This window comes from Marmota marmota, unplaced genomic scaffold (genome assembly GCF_001458135.2).
Source record: "Marmota marmota marmota unplaced genomic scaffold, marMar, whole genome shotgun sequence".
In the NCBI taxonomy this organism is placed as follows: domain Eukaryota; kingdom Metazoa; phylum Chordata; class Mammalia; order Rodentia; family Sciuridae; genus Marmota; species Marmota marmota.
The window spans coordinates 34,404,941-34,426,343 of NW_025999949.1; positions in this window are offsets into that span (position 1 = coordinate 34,404,941).

The window sequence follows — 21,403 nt, forward strand, 5'->3', positions numbered from 1 at the left end:
GAGGACCCCTTTCTCTCATTCCCCAGAACTACAACCAGGCTGCAGAAATCCTAATTATTATACTACCTTAGCAGCTAAAGGTAGGTTTTCTAGACTTCACAAATAAAAACGTAGAATGCTCAATTAAACTTGATGAATAATCATGCCTGTCCTGGATGCCCCCCAGGGCCCAGGGGATAGGGAGCCATCTGCCACCCTCTTCTTTGACCCTGTAAGTAATTAGCTGCTATCATTTCACCTGGGTTGAGTTGCTGCTTCTGTGACCACCTGACACCCAAATTTAACTTTCCAGGTTGGGTGCTTGCTTCCAGAAAAGGGCTATCTTTGTAGGAATAAACTGGACACAGATCAGACAAGAGCCGTAGGGGTATCTGCCAGTGTAAAGAAGCTTCCCAAAAGTCTCCCAAAAGACGACGGCGACTAAAGACATGGTCAGGAAAGAAACCGCTGGTTCCAATTTCTCAATCTCCTCAATACTTGCTATTGTGCCTTTTTTCTTTCAATTTACTGACTTCTATGGTTGTACATACTAGTTAAGTTCACCCCGACCAACTCTCACGTGCTTGAAGTTGATTTTGGTTCCGGCCTCCCTGGTGGACAAGATGTGGGACCCCGCCAGACTTGATCCTCACTTCCCTGACGACGGTGCTAGGATGCCTCATGTGTTGTCCCTGTGGATGTCTGATCTGGAGAAACTTCTTCACGTCCTTCACTGGATTTTTACACTTAGTCATTTGCTTTTGTTATGTAATATATAATTTTTGCAGTAAGTTTTGGAAATGAACTTCCTAACTATCCTCTTCAAGATTGCTTTGGTTATTTTGGGTCCTTACATTTTCCTATGAATTTTAGGATAGTTTTTCAAATTCTGCAAAACCAAACCAGCTGGGGTTTTAATAGACTGCATTAAATACATAGGTCAACTTGGACTATTGCTACATGGACAACAGTCTTCTAATTCTAATTCGTAGGACCTGAGATGTCAATTTTTTTGTCTAATTTCTCTGAATCTTACACTTTTGTTACTCATTATTCCTTTTGATGTTATTGTAAATGAAGTCAGTTTCTTAAATCATTTTCAAATTCATTGCTAACATAGAAATATAACTCTGTACATGGATTTTTTTTATATCCTAAAGCATTGCTACATTATTAGGCTTAGTAGTCATGCATGCCTTGCCCCTGAATTAAGGGGGAAAGTGTTTAAGTAAAAAAAATGGGATTTACTTCTAATTGTTTACATCTTTTTGTTCCTCTTCCCATTGCTGCCTTGTCTTGGGTTAGATATTTTCCAGCACATCACATGTATTTCCTTCTACTGTCTATTTTTTAGATTTTCTTTAGTGGTCGTCCCAAGTGTTATAATTAGCATCTTAATCTAGTTCAGATCTACCAACTAGACTTCAATATATATTTTTAAAAACCTTATAACTGTGTTCATCGCATTTCTTCATGCTACTATCATACAAGTTATAGCTAAATGTTACAAACGGGTCAACAACTTCCTAAGTGTTTACTTTCTGCTTGTCGTCCTAGACACTCTTTCCTGCAGTGCTGGGGATTGAACCAGGGCCTTGTGCATGCTAGGTGAGAGCTCCAACACTGAGTTATATCCTCAGCCTTGACTTTATATTTGACTGGTTTTATACAGTATAGAAATATGGAGCCCATACTTCAGAGAATTCCCTTATATACATATGCAAATATCCCCCATTAAAGCTTCTCATTAGTATGATCATGCGCATATGATCATGCTCTTATTGCTCAGCATTAACACACTAACATCCACAGACTATTCAGATTTCCTTAGATTTCTGCCTGGAGTCTTTTCACCACTCCAGGAATGCATCTGGGAACCATATTACACTCAGCTGCCAGGTCTCTTAAGTTTCTGGGTTACGACTTATTTTGTGACTTAGTTCCTTATTAAAAAGGAACTTTAACAGGTTGGACGCATTGTAACAATAGAAAGCTGACTAACACATAGTAAACTAATTCCAACAGATGCTCACGCTGTCACAGAATACCTGAGACAATTGGTTGAAGAGGAAGAAAAGTCCGTTTCACTGGCATCACTGCATGTGGCCCATAGTTACTTGGCCCTATTGCTTCGGGCCCATGGCAGCACAGTACATCATGGCAAGAACACAGGGGGAGCCTGTCCATCTCATGGTGTCTGAAGAAGGGGTCAGTGACTTGAGCCCCCTAAAGGGCACACCCCCAGTGAACTAACTTCCTCCACTAGGTTTCACTTCCTGAAAGTTGTACCACCTCCCAATGGCACCATGGGCTAAAGACCAAGCCTTTAACCCCTGTCTCTGGGGGACATTCAAGATCCAAGCTATAGCGGGTGGTTTTCTCGTGAGACGGGGAGTGAGTGGAGAGGAAGATAAAGATAAAACACCATGGCAGCACAGCAAGGCACACATCCATTAATGACTGTCACATATCCATTAAAGCATCACACCCCTAGTTTCTCCACCCTGAAGATTCCCAGTGCCTCCCTTACTTATCCCACCCTCACTCCCCTAACCCCCAGGAAATGTTAAAATGTTAATCTTTTTGCAGTTCTATACATCTGTCTTGCTGTGAACATTGTGTAATTGGAATCCTAGTTCATAACCTTCTAAGTTGGCTTTTTCAACTTGGCAACATACATTTGAGATTGCTTTGTGCCAGCAACTCGATAGCTTGTTTCTTTTTTCTTTCTTTCTTTCTTCTTTTTTTTTTTTTTTTTTTGTGGTTCTTAGTTTTACATGATGGTAGAATCCATTCTGGTAAGATTATACAAGCAAGGATACATTTTGCTTTTACTGTTGTATGATTGTATGATTGTCTGTCTGTATGGATGGACCAGTTTATCCATTTCTTCCATGGAAGACACCATGGTTGCTTCTGGTTCTTGGCGATTATGATAGCTCCTATAATACTCGACATGCTGGTTTTTATGTAAACTTTCAAAACAATTGGGTGAAAATGCTCATGGGCAAAGTTACAGGGTAGTAGCATGCCTACATCTGTAGGACTCTGCCAAACTAGCTCGCAAAGGCGTTGTCTTTATATTCCCTGCCAACAATGAGTGTGAGGTCCAGTTGCTCTTCCTTGCCAGTATTTGATAGTCTCTGTGCTGGATTTTAATCCTTCAAATAGTCTGTACAGCAGGAACTCATTGTGTTGACTTGCAATTCCCTAAAAGCAAGTATATGGGGCATCTTTTCATGTGCTTATTTGTTTTTTTGTGTATCGTCCTTGCTGAAGTATCTGTTCAGAGCTTGGTGGTGTTTTTTTTTTTTGGGGGGGGGGGCAGCTGACAATCTTTGAATTCTTAAGAGTTCTGTGTATATTTTTGAAATAATTTCAAAACATCATGAAGGACTTTCCTCCCAGTCTGGCTACATTTTCATTATCTTAAGAGAATCTCTCACAAATTGGTACTTTTTGAACACCCCCCACTGCCCCCCACCCCCAAGGTCGTACTTCTGGCGTTGCCCTAACCCTTGACGAGGTGTCGATCCTGCAGACCTTCCGCTGATCATCCCCTAGCAGCTTTGCCATCTTGCGCTCTACCCTTATGTCCATGGTCAGTTTTGAAGTGACATCGGGGAAGGTATGACGTCTGCATCTGGATGTTCTCTCCTATCCAGTTATCCCAGTGCCATTTGTTGAAAGACTATCCTTTCTCCTTTGACTTTGGGCCTTTTCCCAAAGATGAGTAACCTGTGTTGAGTGATCTGCCCCTGGGCTCTCTATTCTGCTCCACTGATTTACAAGTCTATTCTTTCACAAATAGTGTGTGCTCTATTGGTCACAGGAGCTTTCAAAGTCTTGACAAGGTCAGACCTCATTTTCCTTCAGTATTTCATTGGCTTTTTTTTCTTTCCATATAACCTTAGAATCACCAGTCAATATCCACAAATGGCTTATGGGACTTTTGGTTGGAATTGCATGCAATTGTCCTCTTAATCATGCAGAAAAATATTAAAACAGACCACACACTCACTGTTTTTATGGTCTCCGGGCAGCTGTGTGTCCTGGTGGTCTGTATTTGCTTGTGTGGACTCGTGTTACTGTCTCGTCTGATTTCTTGCTGTTTCCTATAGGGCAGGCATACTGGCACCTGTTTGACCTGGGAAGTCTTAATTTCTTGTATTAGGATTTTTTTTTTTTTTTCTTGGTGTTGAATCCTGAGCGACAGTCTCTTTCCTTTGACACTCGGGGCCATCCCATTACCTTCTGGCCTCCATGCTTTTGAGTAAGAATGTAGCACTAAGTGTAGGGTTGGGTGGGTTCTTTGTGGATCTCATTCTTTGAACATACGAGATGAAGGGTGAGAACAAAGGAACAGGATTTATAATAGAAAGAAGCAGAGCGCCAGCTGGAGGAGTCCTAAGACGGTTGCCGATGGGTTGCCAATGGGTGTCTGTTGTGTAGAGGCTTATAAATCTAGTTAGGCCCCAACCCAGTCCTGATTAAGGCACTCGGTATCCACGAATATTTTATGTACCCTTTTGTCTAATTACTGCTTCTTGCGTTTTTGTTTTTGTTTTTTTGGAGGGGGTCTGAGCATTAGGCAACAGATGTCTCGATGTCAGTTTCTGTTTACACAGGAATTGGCCTGATCTTGATGAAGCCTGGCTTGTGTCTGGTCTCTCAGCTCTGTTAGAAACCTGACCCAAGGTTGGAGGGGCATTTCAGGTCTAATGGTAAACTCTCAGGTGAAGTTTCTGGAGAGTCCCACCCTGCCCTTCCCTTCCCAGTGGCTGGTAGACAGCTGGTTTTCAAAGGACTCCTAGTTGCAGGACTCTGGAGTCGACGGAAACGGGAATGGAACAAGTGAAAATGTCCAGGACCTCAGATCTTGCTGAGATTTAGCCATGTTTCTTGAACAGGTTCCTCACACCACTGTAAGCCTTTGGTTAATTTCCAGAGTCGGGAAAAGTTAGTCTTTGACAAGTTGTGCCGGTGTGGATTGCTTTGCAGAGGACTGAACTGCCAAAGGTGGCCTCTCGGCTACAGGAGAATGCTTCCCCATCAGTCTATTGATCAAAGATCTCCCTCACTTAAAAAAATGACATTGGTGTTTCTTAGCCAGTTATCTTCATATTACTCCACATGTGAACAAGTCATAACTTTTAAAATTCAAACGTAGTTTTCCACAAACAATTTTGGCGTTTAACCATTTTTCAGTAGAGAAGGGAAGAGATTGGAAGTACTAATTTAAATGACTGAAGAAAGGTTTTTGGTAGGGAAACCTACTCCAAGGCATATGGATTAACTCTTTAAATAATATGTACGTTTACTTTTTATGATACCTAGGTCTACAAAATCCAACATTTTATTATAACACAGTATATAAGGTACATATTGTTATGTTTAGATGCTCCTGATTAGAAATCCAAGCATATATGCATTACTTGTTTTTTTTCAGAAAAATTCACAAAAATCCTTTACATGAACAGAAGAAACTAACCATTAGTGCAGATATCTAAAATTTCATCTGAAGTGCACATGCTTAAATCTTTGCATGGTCTCACATAAAATAGACTTGCAATTCAGTTTTGTTTTTAGCAACTTTATAGGTGTTACACAGGTGAGATAAGTAATTACCATTACATTATTGAAACCTATTAACACTTTACTACAAAAAGAAATGTTTTCCCTAATGCAATTAGTTTCCTAATCAGAGGTTGCTATCAAAGTGAATTTTTAAATTTCCCACTTGTATTATACTACATATTTTAATCGCTTTCTGATTATTCACATTGTAGAATTTAATATTTTCATAATTGCTTTATTACAGGTCATGGAGGAGGTAAGGAGAACTGGACTACCCACTCCCTGCTGTCCTTTCAACTTGAGAAAAGAGCCTCAACTGAGTTTTAAGACTGACATTTTTACTTGTTTTTCCCTTATCCAAAGCTTTCTCTTGGTCCCTATTCAAGTCTGAATGCTCTGTAGAAAATTTCCTTCTCTTAAAAGAGAAATTAAATTTAGAGAGAGATACAATTATTAGTTTACATTAAATCATTTACCTTATGTTTAAAATTTCTTAAATTATTCAGTTTATTTTGGTATAGGATACTGGGAAGCCATTCATCACTTTTTTTCTGAGCAAAAATGAAGAAACTCTAAGATTTATCAAACACTAAACTTGGCCAAGATGCAAACATTAAAAATAGAAGATTCTAAAATAAGCACTTGACAAATTTAGCAATGGGAATCTCGAGTCTCCAATTATAATTGATAAGACATCTTTCTGAACAATTGCTTTCAAAACTGCAAATGCTAAGCAGTAACTTAAAAACCCCATTATCTAACTATATGTTTGAACAAAACAAAGTGTAAGATCAGAATTCTTCAGTAAAAACTGCTTTTCCTGTTCAATTCCCTTTTCACCATTTCAGAACCTCTGCAAACTCGGGAACATACTTGCTGTTTCTCTGTGCTGGCTCTTGTTTGCTTGGGGGAAGACCACCAGAATTCGTCTTTCCCGGGGGGCTGCAGAAGTCTAGTGATTCCATCTGCCAGAGTCCCTTACCTCTGAGATCATAGATATAATTTACATTTTGCTAATGAGAAATGCTCATGCAAAGCCTAGAAATGTGAAATTGAGACAGAATCTTTCTTCATCTCTAATGTACTTATTTGCTAAATGTGAACTTCGGTGTCCTCTGAGTTTTGCTGTTATCCTGCCCCAGACTTATAGAAATTTCTGGCAATTTCCTTAAGGACCTAAACTCTGCATAGCAGCTGCCATGTGGCTCTCTATGGCAGCAAACCTAAAGTCAGAGTTTGTCCCCCTAATTTTTGTGCTCTAGCCATTTGGGTGGTTTCATTGGGTATGTGATTCCCTGAATTAAATAATTACTGCTTGAAAATCCTACAGTGATTTTTACACAGCACGTACACGCACAGCCCCCAGCCCAAGGCTCTTGTACCCTGAATTACATGAAATTTGATGCCAAAATAAAAAGCAGGCGCAGTCAGAAATAGCCAAAGAATTGAAAATGACAAGTTCATATCTTTGCATGGAAAATCTAAGACATTGTTAGAGAACTGAAAGTCTTCTAAGACTTCCCTAAAAGAGAATCTTCTGTAACTATAGAGTCCACGTATTATGAAATCAAACCCAGATTTTGATCCTTCTAGTGATGAAATAATCATAACCCTTAGCTTAATATCCATATTAGGGCTCCTCTATAAAATTAGACTCCCTCAAATTAAATCTTAGGTTACTAAGTTGCAAGCTCCCCAATCCTACTAAGCGCCATCATGCATTAGGATCTCCTCTCACCTGTCTGAAGACTCCACCCCCTGCTTAAAGATCCCTACAGACTTCACTTGAGGAAGTGCCCTTGCAAGTCTCCAAAATCCCACTTCCACCAGCTAAGATGCCAGAACTTCCTCATAAAATGTGGAATATTCCAAAGGCTTAGGAATGGGAATGCTGGGATGTGGACTTCTACTCTTTTCTGTGCATCCCACACATTCTCAGCCTCCCTCTGCTCCAGAGTGGCTGCAGCAGTTGTGTAAGGGTGGTCTAATGTCCCTCAATGAACCTTACCATATACACCTAGGTTTCTGCCCCTAGAATTTCTATTTGGCTGCCTGCAGGAATCTGCATCCCCACTTTGAGCTCAAGTACAAACCTGGATCTGTAAAGCAGTTACCACCTGGCCATCAGGGGACAGCATATAGAATTATACTCTTATCCCAACGACTTTACATGTTCCCTCAGGGATCCAGAAAGTTTTAGCTCCAGTTTCCAGCAACAGGAACTCCAGTGATTCATGACAGCAGGTGCTAAATGCCGCCCTTGGGCCTTCCTATTTTAGTGCAGGTAATGACCACCGCATCTTCCCTCTTCACACACAGCTGTCTCCAACCACTCGTTTGCTCTGCTTGCATGAACCACATCCCTGAAGCACCTGAGAATCTGCCCCCTGGAAACCACTATAGACAGAAACTGATAGTCAATGCATGAACACTCCAAATCCCTTGCCACTGAGCTGGGGTGACCCTGAGCTGCAGGTTCTGTGCTGGCTCCCAGAGTCTTCCAGTGGTATTAAGCTGCAGGGTTAACTTGCTCAATGAGGTACCCTTTACATGGAAGATAATCCCAGGACACTGGTAAAGGAAAGGAAAAGAATAGCCACCTAGCCTGTGGATACTTGCTTAGCAATTTCCTCTAGAGCAACCGTACCCATGACAGTTGACAGAAGTTTCTTTCAAAATAGGAATCTAGAGTTGGGTCTATCACTGGTAGACTGCAGCAAGAACCTCATTATTGATAGTAAGCGGCCCCTAGCATGCTGGGGAATCATATTACTAGGACTCTTACCTGCAGAGAATTTGGGACACAAGTAAATCTGGTGGATTGTCTTAGGCAGCATCTTTAGCACAAGGGAGTGGGGGACAGGTACACAGCAACATCTAAGATAGCCTTGGTAGTCACAACTGGGTAGGGGGTACTACGGGAATCTAGTGGGTAGAGGCCAGGAATGCTGTCCACATTGTACAGGACAGTCCCCACTAGGAAGAATCAGCTGGCTCAATGGCAATTAGAACCCCAGGAACATCTCATAGCTTGTTTATTCTGTTCTGAGGCTTGCACTTTTTAAGCATTAAAATGCTTAATTTCTAGTTGAAAAACATTTATCATTTGAATTTTAATCTACGTACTGATCATACCTGTTTTGTAACACTAAAAAAAAAAAAAGTATTTAAAAACACTGTAAAACAGTTAAAATCCTCAAGTGAAAAGCAAATGACCCCTGCAGGTCAGCACATGGCCAACGAATATGTGGAAAGATCCTCATTAGTATTCAGTGGCAGGTAGGAAAATGGAAACCACTCTTGGTATATCAGACGGGGATTTAAAACGGGGAACTGGGTACTTACAAAACGCTTGGGAAGCTGGAAGAGGACTGGGAATGGTCCCTGATTAAGTTCAGAGAATCCAGAAGTTGAGCACTACCACCCAGACCAGGGATAGCCAGAGCCTGGCATCAGTGGTCATCATTCACAGTCGGCAGCAGTGAGGAGGAGGTCAGGTCGGCTGGTGAGAGCACACTGTAGAATCAAGGTTGCTGCTGTCTACTTGGAGAATAGCTTTTGCTCCCTGTGTACCTTCCAAATCTTGCCTGAGGGCCTCTCTAAAGTGCAACAAAGGACCTCTGGGACTGTGGCCCAGGTACCAGTCCCTTGAAGTAGGAGAGAGGACAGATATGAGCAAGAAAGAGGCTGAAGGCAGATCGTACCCCACTTCAAATAAAAATGGCCTATGTGGCCATTGCGGGCAGCATCTAAGATACTGGTGGCCACCTGGTGACAGTGACTACCTGCAGAAAGGCAGGGCAACTCGCCTTCCCACCAGTGTGATCTCTTGTTGAGTAAAATGTGACCACTTAGAGTAGGAAGCCTATCGGCTGCCCTCCAACACAGTTCAGGGAATTGCTCATCATAAGCACACACTTACCTTGTATACGTTTTATAACAACTACAGTTTAAATATCCATAGGATTTTGACTAATGGCCATATAATCGAATGTCCAGCAAACTAAATAGGGCACAATTTGTATTAATTGATACATGACTTTTCTGTGTCTTACATCATCCTTAGGATAAAACACAAAGTCCTCAGTGACAGAAGTCTGGTGCAATGGTCCCTGCTTGCTTCACCAATATCATCTCATGGTCCTCTCCCTCGGGACCCTATTCGTGCTCTCTCTGCCTGGAATATTCTAGATGTATGTCATCTTGTTTAGGCGTGTAAGTAAAAACTCACATGAGTCCATGCAGAAAGAGAACGGGATAAAGCAAGGAAGATGGGCTGAGAGGCTGCTCAGTGGTAGGACACTTGCCTAGCATGCACCAGGCCCTAGATCAATCCCCAGCACCACAGAGAAAGAAATATCTTTGTATTTCTGTATCTATAGTTATATTTGTCAGTACAAAGCTTAGTAAATTACTTTGCAACTCTGACAGCCAACTTGAAGGTCTAGAGGAAATTATACATGCAACTTTGACAACTTTTTAATATCTAGTAGAAGCAGATGTTTTCTCGCACAAATATTTTTAAAAGAATGGTCAAATTTCTTCCTCTTGAACTAATCTCATTAAATAAAAGCCTTTCTGTGTCACTGAATTTACAAGTCTCTTGAGTCTATCTCCAGGAGATATGATTCTCAAACTGGTTTATAAAACTGTTGTGGTTAAACGTATCATCTACATAGAAGGGTATTTATGACCTAAAAGGGCATTTTATTTTTCTTCCATTATGTATCTGCATGCAGGTTAGAATCCAGATGTGAAGCAGTACCTTTTGAAGCCCTCTGTGCCTCCCCGATAGAGCCCCTTCTCCTTCCGGCAGTCCAAGAGAATAACACAAAATCAGCCTAGTAACCACGATATTATTCTTTAATAAATGCAAGTCATACATGGGAATACCAAAATAATGTACAGCTTGTACCAACATAAGGAAGGACAATGGCTCCTATGACAAGATAAACTAGGAACCCTCAGGCCCCAGTCTGAATGGACTCCTGTGGTGTTTCCCATCTGGCAGTTGGTGGGCAGGCTCATGAGTCCTGGGAGATGAGGACACTCTCCACTGTTGGGATGCTTACCTGTTTGCAGAGGAACTCTCCCTTGCCTACCTCAGGTTCTGAGGAATAGGTCAAAACGGGACAGTTGTGTTCAGAAATGGGTGTCCTCAGGGATTCTAGCATCCAGACCTGGAGGGAGATCTAGAGCTTCACCAATGCAAGCTCAATACAAGCCAAATACCAAGAAGACAGCCATACCTAGCTGCGGGTTAAAGAGATGGGTCTCTTGGATTGATCACTCTTGGCAGAGCCCTTCTGGAAGTGGCCAGCAATCGCTCTCAAGAGGTGTAATCTCCCTTGATCTCACAACAGAGCATCCAGCACACCAGCACCAACCCATGTGGTGACCACAGTAGCCCCCTGCCCAGTGAGGCCAACACCCTGTGGTCAAGTCAGCAGTGCTGTGATGCTCGGCTGTTTGGTGAAACACCAGTGTAGACATTGCTGTGCAGTTGCCTGGTAAATGTGATTAGCATTTCAAATTGGTAGACTTTGAGTAAAGAGATCACCCTCCGTAATGTGGGTGGGTCTCATCTGATCAACTGAAGCCTGAGAACAAGAGACAACATATTTTCTATTATTTTTAAAGCTAGATTTTCCTCTGAGGGCTTGATATGAGACCTATTTTGTTCTCCTGTGTCCCCTAGTAACTCCACTTCCTGGGAGAGCGTTTACTTCCTGGGTCAGAGTAATCCTCTGTTGTGACCTTGTAAATGCCTCAAGCCTTCACAGAGGTTCTCAGTCCTCAAGGAAGAGGGCAAAGATAAGGGCAGAGTCCCTGCGAGCACTGGGCCGCAGGGAGGCCTGTTGTAACCACCTGAGGCTCCAAATATCCTGGCACTGAAGACATGGCTCTTTCATTAGGTTAACTATTTCAGAAGGATTTAGGGAAAAGGGAAAGAGTCACATGAGTGCAATCGCTCATTCTCAGAATTTGGAATTTATTTTTTGCAAAACTATGTACTGAACATATTAGTTTCAACTATTTTATCTCCATTGTGAGTTGGAACACTTCTAGACATAAAATAGCCCTTCATTCCATCTCGGTGTCTGAAATCAATAAATACATCGCAGCATTGTTTGCATGGTCCTGAAATTTTTAAAAAGATGGTTAAAGATAAACGGCTAAAAGACCAGAGTCTGTTTCTCACAGCAACACGGAGCTGACTTCTTTCAGCCCAAGTTTCAGTGTACTCTGGATGTCTCAATTCTGGCTGCTCATATATGAAGACAAGATGAACCCTGTTACATATGGCCTTTGGAGCTACTCCCTGTGGATTTTCTTTTAAATATTTTTTTGGTTGTCAATGGACCTCTATTTATATGCAGTTCTGAGAATTGAACCCAGTGCCTCATATAGGCCAGGCAAGCGCTCTACCACTGAGCCATAACCCCAGCCCTTTTTCCCAGGGATTTTTTACTTCAAAAGAAATCGGAGGTCTGAAAACACGGGAGAACATTTAAGCCAACTGTCACCATAACAGGGTTAACTTATAATTGAAAGCATGGTATTGCATGTGTCAAATTAGGGGTGTGGGGTGGGTGGGGTTATATATATACAAGTGAAATAGTTTAACATATTTTTTTTTACTATGTCCATTGTTTAGAGAATACATGTTAAATAGCGTAGGTACGGTTAATATACTACATATACTATTCTATATATATTATTAATATTGTATATACTACATACACTATTCTATATCTATAGTAACTGAAAGTTATTTTTCTAGAGGGCATCTTGGTGTGTTTGGGATCTTACAACACGATACAATGGGCTAAGTGGCTCACAAGCAACAAGTTTCTCAGTTCTTGAGACAAGACGTCTAAAGGTGGCAGCAGGTTCAGGTTCTGGTGAGGGCCCTATTCTGGGTTTGCAGATGGACACCTTTTGACCCCACATGGCAGAAAAAGCTCTGACCTTGTAACCTCCACTTCCTAACACCCTCACTCTGGGGACTAGGTTCAACATGTGAATTAGGCGCTCCCTTGGAAATCCCTCTGCAGTAGACCAAATAAATGCCCGCACCCAATTTCCACTAGTCTCAGAACAGGGAGCTTACGAAGCACATGGAGTGCTAAAGTGTCAGCTTCATCTCTGACAAAGACAAAACTAACCAAATCACAAAACTAAGCAGACACCTACTCCATCCTGGGAGGACAGGCTCACCCCTGAAGGAGCATGAGAGAGTCGTCTTCACTGTAGGATCAGTGTCCACAGGGAGGAAAAACTAGATGGTATCTTCATATTCTCAGATTCAAACTGTAGCAGATGGTGTGGCCAACACACAGATCTTCCTGCCCTTTGACAGTATTACTCCTAGATGATGGAGCTGTGGTAGCCCATTGTCTCCCAGCCGAGTCCCTCCCTGGACACTGATCTTTCCTGGAGAGCTGCCTCACCCAAGTTCCAGGGTTTTGCACCCTTCCTTCCTAGTAGATGCCCAAGTACAAAGGCCTGGCCACTTGCCTTAGCGAGATGTCCAGTATCCCCTGTGGGGCCTGTAGTTCAGCTTTCACTGTCCAGCCTGCCTGACTTGCTCCCTCGGAGCTGAGCTGCAATCGGTCTCCATCTTGGAACTGGTTTCCCTGACCCTAAGCTGCAACATCAGACTGTGGCCAGGTTGGTTTTAGTCCAAGAACACAAAAAGAAATTGGTATCAGGAACCCTAGCCTATTGATACAAGGGATTACATGGTAAAGAAGGCTTTAAAATATATCAATGGCTACCTAATTGGCATTTCATGTAAGTTAGTAATTCTTGTTTAAAAAAATTTATGTAAACTAGAAATCAGTAGAAAATACTTTTTGTTCTGGGTTTTAATGAAAATGCCCTTAATGATTTAATAGTTTTTTTCTAATTATAAAGTCAATCTTCCAAAAACTTTGTGCTAATATTTCTGAAAACACTGTGAAAATTTGAACAAATACTGACAAAAGCAAAATGGAGTTGCTATAATTTCATAACTAAATCCAGAAAGCCTTAAGTCTAAATGTATTTTGTTTTTCTAAAACCTAATTTTCAGGTAAAGGAATCGGATGTATACTCAAATAGTTTCTCTATTAACAAAAGGCCTAAAATCCTAAAAATCCTATCTTTATAAAAATAGTGCATTATAATTACATGATAGAGGGATTCATTATGCCATATTTGTACATACACATAATTTGATCAATCTTGTTCCCCGCTACACTCCTTTTCCCTCCCGCCTCCCTTCCCTGATCTACTTTATCTACTCTGCTGATTTCCTTTTGTGTTTAATTAGTATGTTATACTCTTATTTAGAAGCAGGATTCACTGTGGTATATTTGTACGTGGACACAGCCTGAATTGGCAGACTTCATTCCCCAGTGCTTCTGAGGGCCCTCCCTCCTCCCTCTCCACTCCCTTCCTCTGCTGTATTTGTCTCCCTTCCATTAAAATCCCATTTATAATAGTGACAAATCTATAAGGGTTTCTAGAAATTTTCTAAGAATGGTCCAGGACTTTTATGTAAAATAAAATCTTATTGATGGACATTAGAACAAATGACCAGACGCATTGTGACCCTAGAAGGGAGAAGATATATAATTGGCTTCAATGATATAAATATATGAATGCAATATAATGTGAATATTTCCAATCAGCATTCAAACAGATAAGTTTTGAAAGAATACAAAAGTTTTATATTTAATTATAACAAAAAAATTGTTGAATCTAATAAATGAGCTCAGTAAAATTACAGGATATAAAATCAATGTACCAAATTCTACAAAGTTACAATTACATAGATGAATAAGTCTAGACATCTAATGTGCAGCATGATGACTATAGTTAGCAAATTTCCAGTGTACAATATTATTAAGATGTCAGGTGCTCTGATCATAAAAAATTTACTTTATAAAGACAAATTACTTGACTATAGGAATCATTTCATTATGTATACATGTCAAAATATTATGCTTAATGCCTTAAATTTTGGACATTTAATTTATTGATTACATTTATTTTTACATACTAAATTGAGCACATTTAAAATATTAAATTTCAATGAAACTATTCCTTGGGCTGGGGCTCAGTGGCAGAGCACTTGCCTAGCATGTGGAGGCACTGGGTTCAATCCTTAGCACCGCATAAAAAACTAAACAAAGGCATGCTGTTCATCTACAACTATTTAAAAAAAAATTTTTAAACTATTCCTGCAGAACCAACTTAAAGACAACCCATACACTAGGAGAAAATATCTGCAAGCCATTGATAAGGGTTTTGTAATTAAGTGAATTCTTAGACTCGATAATAAAAAGGCAACCTAATTAAAAATGGGCAAAGGATTTGGACACTTCTTTCTGACATAGGTCCACATGATCAATAAGCACATGAAAAGATGTATGAAGTCATTAGGGGAAATGAAATCACTCACGATCACAATGAGAGAACAACACTTCAAACCCACCCGAATAGCTACAATGAAGATAAGGAGGATGTGGAGATTCTTAGAATGCTCAAACATTGCTGGTGATCATGTGAAATGATCCAGCCACTCTGGAAAACAGTTCTGAAGTTTTCCAAGTTTATTCAGATACCTGGAAGTAGAATTGCTGTGTCACAGATTTCTACTTAGAAGAAATGGAAGCAGACGACTACACCAATTGCACACAGGGCTCAAACCAGTCTTATTTAGATGGCCCTCAAGGAGAGAACAATCCAGATTTCTATCAACAGTGAAGCATGGTCTACACACACAATGGAAGGGTTGGTGAAGCCGTGGGAAGGTGGCATTGCTGATGTAGATTAACCTAAGAAGCAGAGTGCAAAATGAAATTAGAGGAACACCTGGGGATGGTCTCATTCACATGAGACATCCAGTATGGGCAAACCAATGGAGAAAGATCAGAGGTTGCTGCAGACTGGATGGGAGTGGCTGTTGGGGGTAGTGTGGGGTTTCTTTGGGTGATAAGTGTTCCCAAGTTAGATCATGGTGATTTTTTTTTTTTTGACAGCAGAATTCATTTTGATAAAACCATACAAGAATGTAATCTTATTCTAATTAGGACCTCATTCTTGTGACGGGGACATGGTGGGTTTCACTTAGTTAATTTCACATGTGTACATAGGAAAACGAGCTATTCTACTGTCTTTCCTACTCCTATCCCTTTCCCTTCCTTTCATTCCCCTTTATCCTACTGAACTTCACTTCTTCCCCTCCCCTCACTTATTGTGGTTTTAGCTTCTACATATTTAATACTATAAAAAATAAAGATCTGTTTAAATCAAGCCATTATAAAGTTACATTTCAATATTGACTAGAAGTTTGTCAGCCTGAAGATAATTTCCAAGCCTTTAGGTAGCTTGAAACCTTGAACTGATACTAAACCGAGTTAATGGCACCCCTTGGATGCCTAGATCATTCCTAAGTAAAATGGAATAATGAAACATGGATTAGTAAGCATGATTTGGTTTTGCTTATCTTTATATACTGCGGAAATGCTTCATCTTAGGTCTATTAAGAACAAGTTCATTTTTCCATGTGGAGGAGTTGAACAAGAGGTGTGTCACATCAGAGCACTAATCTGAGTTATTTGAGTTCTTTGTATATCCTAATCAATAAATGGAACAAAAACCTGAACATCCACTTCTCAGGATATACAATCAACAATGAAAAAATGTTCATCTCTAGCAATTAGAGTAATGCAAATCAAAACTACTCTAAGATATCATCTCATTCCAGACAGAATGGCGGGTATTATGAACACCAACAACAATAAGTGTTGGCGAGGATGTGGGGGAAAAGGTACACTCATACATTGCTGTGGGACTGCAAATTGGTGCAGCCAATATGGAAAGCAGGATGGAGATTCCTTGGAAATCTGGGAATGGAACCACCATTTGACCCAGCTATCCCTTTCCTCGGTCTATACCCAACGGACTAAAAATAGCATCCTACAGGGACACAGCCACACCACTGTTTATAGTGGCACAATTCACAATAGCTAAACTGGAGCCAACCTAGATGCCCTTCAGTAGATGAATAGATAAAAATGACATATATACACAATGGAATATTACTCAGCAATAAAATAAAATCATGGCATTTGCAGGTAAACGGATGGCGTTGGAGAAGATAATGCTAAATAAAGTTAGCTAATTCCAAAAAAAAACAAATGTCGAATGTTCTCTGAAATAAGGAGGCTGATTCATAGTGGGGTAGGGAGGGGGGGAGCAAGGGAGGAATAGACGCCCTCTAGATAGGGCAGAGGGGTGGGAGGGAAAGGGAAGGAGGCAGGGGGTTAGCAAGGATGATAGAATGTGATGGACATCATTATCCAAAGTACATGTATGAAGATACGAATTTGTCAACATACTTTATACAGCACAATTTTCATATTTCTGTTTATGTATAAGAACTGTAACGCATTCTGCTGTCATTTATTTTTAAAAATCAATTAAATTAAAAACTGATACGAGCCTACACCAGCTAGTATGCTGGTGCGTGACGGACACCTCAATCAGCCACCACACTGAGAAATAGGACTGAATGCTTCTGCTCCCCTAGGGAAGAGGCGGCTATCCCCCAAAGTATCGGTGTTCAGGGTTCTGGCCACCAGAGCTCCAGGCTGCCCTGGTACGTTGGCCTTCTGTGCACGGTACAGGGGACAAGGCCCAAGCCAATGAAGCCAGCCGTTCTCTGACTGGAGGAAGCTTTGCTCCTCATCAAAAGTTGAGGAGACAGTAGGGGAAACTGGTTCCATTGAAAACTGAGAGCAAGTGTGTCTCTAGCACATCTTGGAGTTTGGTTCTGACTTTATGGGATGATCTCACGACCCTAGGTTGCAGATGAATGGTAACCAGGCCTGTGTGCATAATGCGACCGAGCACCCCCCTTCCCCAGAGCAAACATGTTCAGTTCCATTTGCACACTTTCTTTACATATTTGGTCTATAAAAATATTCTTCAAACTGGTTACACCACTTCAGTTTACTCACTAAAGAGAATCTTCACTAGCTCGTTTGTGCAAGGTTGGTTTTACCTTTTCTAATGTTTCAGTATCGCTCGGAAGGCTGGTCTGCATGCGTTGAGCTTGACATGAGACAAGGGCTGCGTTCAAGGCTCTGACAGCTGCTCATTTGTAGGAGAGCCGTGGGTTTTCCTTTTTTTTTTTTTTTTAACATGAAAATTCTCACTACTAAGGGACTGATTTGTGCACCTTGAAGAGCTCACTGTATGATGAAGCCACATTCTGCATCAGTGGGGAGAGGACTGCCTAGTTTACAAAAGTCACTGGAACAAGGGGCTCCCATCTGAAAGAAAGCCAAGTTGGGCCCCCAAGTGACAGTATCTACAAAAATGAACCCCAGGTGGTTAAAGATGCAAATGTAAAGATTTAATATTTTAACATCTTACGTTTCTTGTTCTAGTATTAAGCTCTGCGTGAAGGGGCCGCCTGCGCAGGACGGGGAGGGAGCTGGCCTTCACCATTCCTGTGAGTGTCTAAGACGGCTACGCATAAATCAGCAGTAAAAGGTCCAAGGCTCCTCAAGCTGTTATGTCTTTTGACTTCGAGGTTCTTATTGTTACTCGACACTTAAAACTTCCAGGCTCGCTGGTCTCACTTACTATGTGACCTTGGGGTCTTATCTTTCCAGAGAAAGTCTCCACCATTCCAGTTATTCCCCTGTCCATGCACAAAACTCTTTAGAACCACGTCGGAATGGTTATGTTCCAAAGTACTCAAAGGGCACCTTCTCTGGAGCAGACATACAGGTGATTTTATTCTCTTGTGTTTGCTAATCTGCTTTAAACAAGGAAATTTAGTTTCCCCTCGCAAAAAAATGAATATAATGTTCTAAGAAAACATAGGATTCTACAGATCCTTCTAGTAAGGCATTCTAACAGACCAAATTGGTTTCCTCTGTGGAAAAGGACAGACTAGAGACAGGAGGGGAGAGAGATGTCCCACAGAATACTCTTCTGTACCATTTGAATTTTGAGCATTGCCGGTTCAAAACCTCAGGTTAAGCTAAAACGCAATCCCCAGAGAAGTCCTCGCCCCATTCCACAAGTTGCCTTTCTCCATATCCCCACCAGCAGCTTCTTGCCATGAGCCCAACTCGGTCCCCTGCAAACCATGGCACAAGTCTGGTCCCTGAGCCAAAGGCCTGGGCTTCGGTGTCAGACCACGCCTCAGGTATACCCATGCCCCAGGCCCTCGGTGACAGAGCCACAGGAGGACTTTGCTTTGATTTCCACCGCCCCCCCACCCCCCGGTTCCTTTATTTCAAAGTGAAGGTGGCTTATCCCAACAAACCCCTAAGCCTGGAATGGAGAAGCCATAAAGGGCCTCACATGTAGTAGATGCTTAATAAATAGACCTAGAGACCGTGATTGGCCTGCGTCTGTGCCCAGCTCAGTCGCCATAGCTGCTGATCTTGCTGTAAATTCCTCCCTCTCCTCTGCTATGATGGCGCCCAAGCTGCCCCAGGTTCTCTGGTGTTTGAAGTGGGCTCTCAGGACAATGGCTCCTTACACCTGCCAGGGCCAGCTGCTGTTCCCAGCTGAGGTGGATGGCTTCAGGAAGAGGCGGCAGTTTCAGCCTACGTTGTCTAGGCCAGGCTCCCCTTTTCTTCCTCAAAGCAGAACCAGGAGTTGGGCCAGGAGGGTGATTAGGAGGCCATCCCAGGAGGCACAGTGAGGGAGGGGGAAGAGGGAGGGAAGGTAACAGACCAGCAGAGCTGAGGGCTGCTTGACGCTTCAGGCAACTGACACTCGGGCCCACCCCAGCCCTGCGGAGAAAGCAGGTGCCATGTGACTGGAGATACCAGGAAGAGGACTCGAGGACTGGGCCTTTGCCCAGCTGCTCACTGCATTCTGGTAGAAGTTGCTTCTCGGGCATCAACTCCCCTGGGTCTAAGTGTGTCCCCTCACATGGCCAAGTGGCCCTGCTGGCCTCAGAAAAAGCAGAGGGCCACCTCAGCTGGACAGACCTGGGATGTGTGCGTGGAGCTATATAGCAGCACCGGGCGGAAGTTGAGCACGCAGCAGCATTTTGTCTATAGCAGATGCCACCAAGCAACCACAGCACACGCCACGTCCCCATGACAGGTCCTGCTGGCTCCCCAGACCTCCCCTACTGATCACCCCCTCCCTCCAGCGCTGACCACGACACTCCAGTCTGTCTCCACTTTCATCCCCACACCCCGCCAGCCACGCCCAGCCTGCTCTGTGGGGACTGTCTCGTGCATCCTGTGACTATCAATTCTGCACATCTGACCCTGGGTTTTCTCATCTGTAAAATGGCAGGAAGTTATTTTACTATTGTGAAAGTACTGAACACAATGTTAATATGTGGGGAGAGGGGAAAATGTCTGGAAATCATCATAAAAACCCTTCCTTGAGGCTCTTGCATCCCAGGCCCTGCCCTGTTTCTCTACCAGAATTACAGGAAAAACTTTTCTCAATACTATCTTCATGATCCCTGTGAAGGCCATCTTGAACTTGGGCACAGGTCTTCTGAGGCCCACGTGGCAGTATAAAGCTGGATCATCTACTGGCCAAGGCAGCAGCCCTGGACTGGGGCTGAATCCCCAGATCCCTTCTCGGGAGCAACTTGCCCTTCACCTCAGGCGCTCCGCTCACAGCCAGCGTCCATCCGTTAGCCTTTGGGGTCTCATGGGATGCTGCACTCCTCCTGAAAGCCTCAACCCCAGGGATACTGGGGCCTGGCTGCTTCTGTCCAGCATGCCTCCTCTGGGAGCCGTCTGTGCTCTGAGGCTCCCGTTGGGTTCAGCCCAACTGTCAGATCTGCTCGTGATCTGAAGGCTTTCTCTGTCCAGACCTGCCTTCTCCCTACTGAATCTGACACTGTCCCTCGGGAGACAGCTGGCACTCCTAACTGCCTCATGGCCAGCTTCCAGGAGGCCTCTGTCCACAGTCGCTGCCTGGTGCTGCTCCTGTGGGTCTTGGCCTCCCCATCTGGGCGTGGAGCACTTGGTCTTGCTGGGCTCCAGGCCTCTTCAGCTTGGTCCTCACAGAACTGGGCCTCATTAGGGTGCCCTAACTACAGAAGGGGGACTATCCCAAGTCCCAAGTCCCAAAGAACAAGAGAACAAGGGATGGCAACACATTTCAGCAACTAGAAAGAGGTGGGATAGCAGCGTCTCCCTACCAAAGTCAAATGCTAACGGGCAACTGAGCCACATCTGCTGGGCTTGCCGTAGGACCCTGCAAGACTCCGCTGATGGCACCGGGAACTTCTAGGGTGGAGGTGGAAAGGGAGAGCTAAGGCTGAAATACCCTGTAAACCCACCCTCGTTTCACTTAGCTTCTGCTCCCCACCATGGGAGAAACGAAGTTGGCTCACCAAGGGAGTGAGCCAGAAGACCAGCCTACAGGCCCCAGGGGCACTCGCAGCAGAAGTGCTCTGAGAAATCCAAGATGGCCAGGGGCCACATACAGAACTGAGATGCCCAGCCCCAAGCCCTCAGAGCACATGGGATTTAAGAGACTCTGCGGCTCTGCCCAACATTGGGAGCTCCTCCAAAGGCCTTGCTAGGTCGCCTTACACCAAAGCTCAGTCTACAAGCCCCACTCTGTGCTCGGGGACCCCATTGGCCCTATTGTTCCCCACCCTTCAGCCTAAACAGACAACCAAGGGCTCCCAGAGATGAGGGGCATGTCTACCATAGAAACCAAAGAAAACAAGCAGGAAAAACAAGTATGGAAATAATTGAGACAAATCAGGAAAAAAGAAACATCAAAATAGTCTTTAATATCCCCAGAAACACTGGCTATATATATGGCATAAAACAGTTTTTAGGGG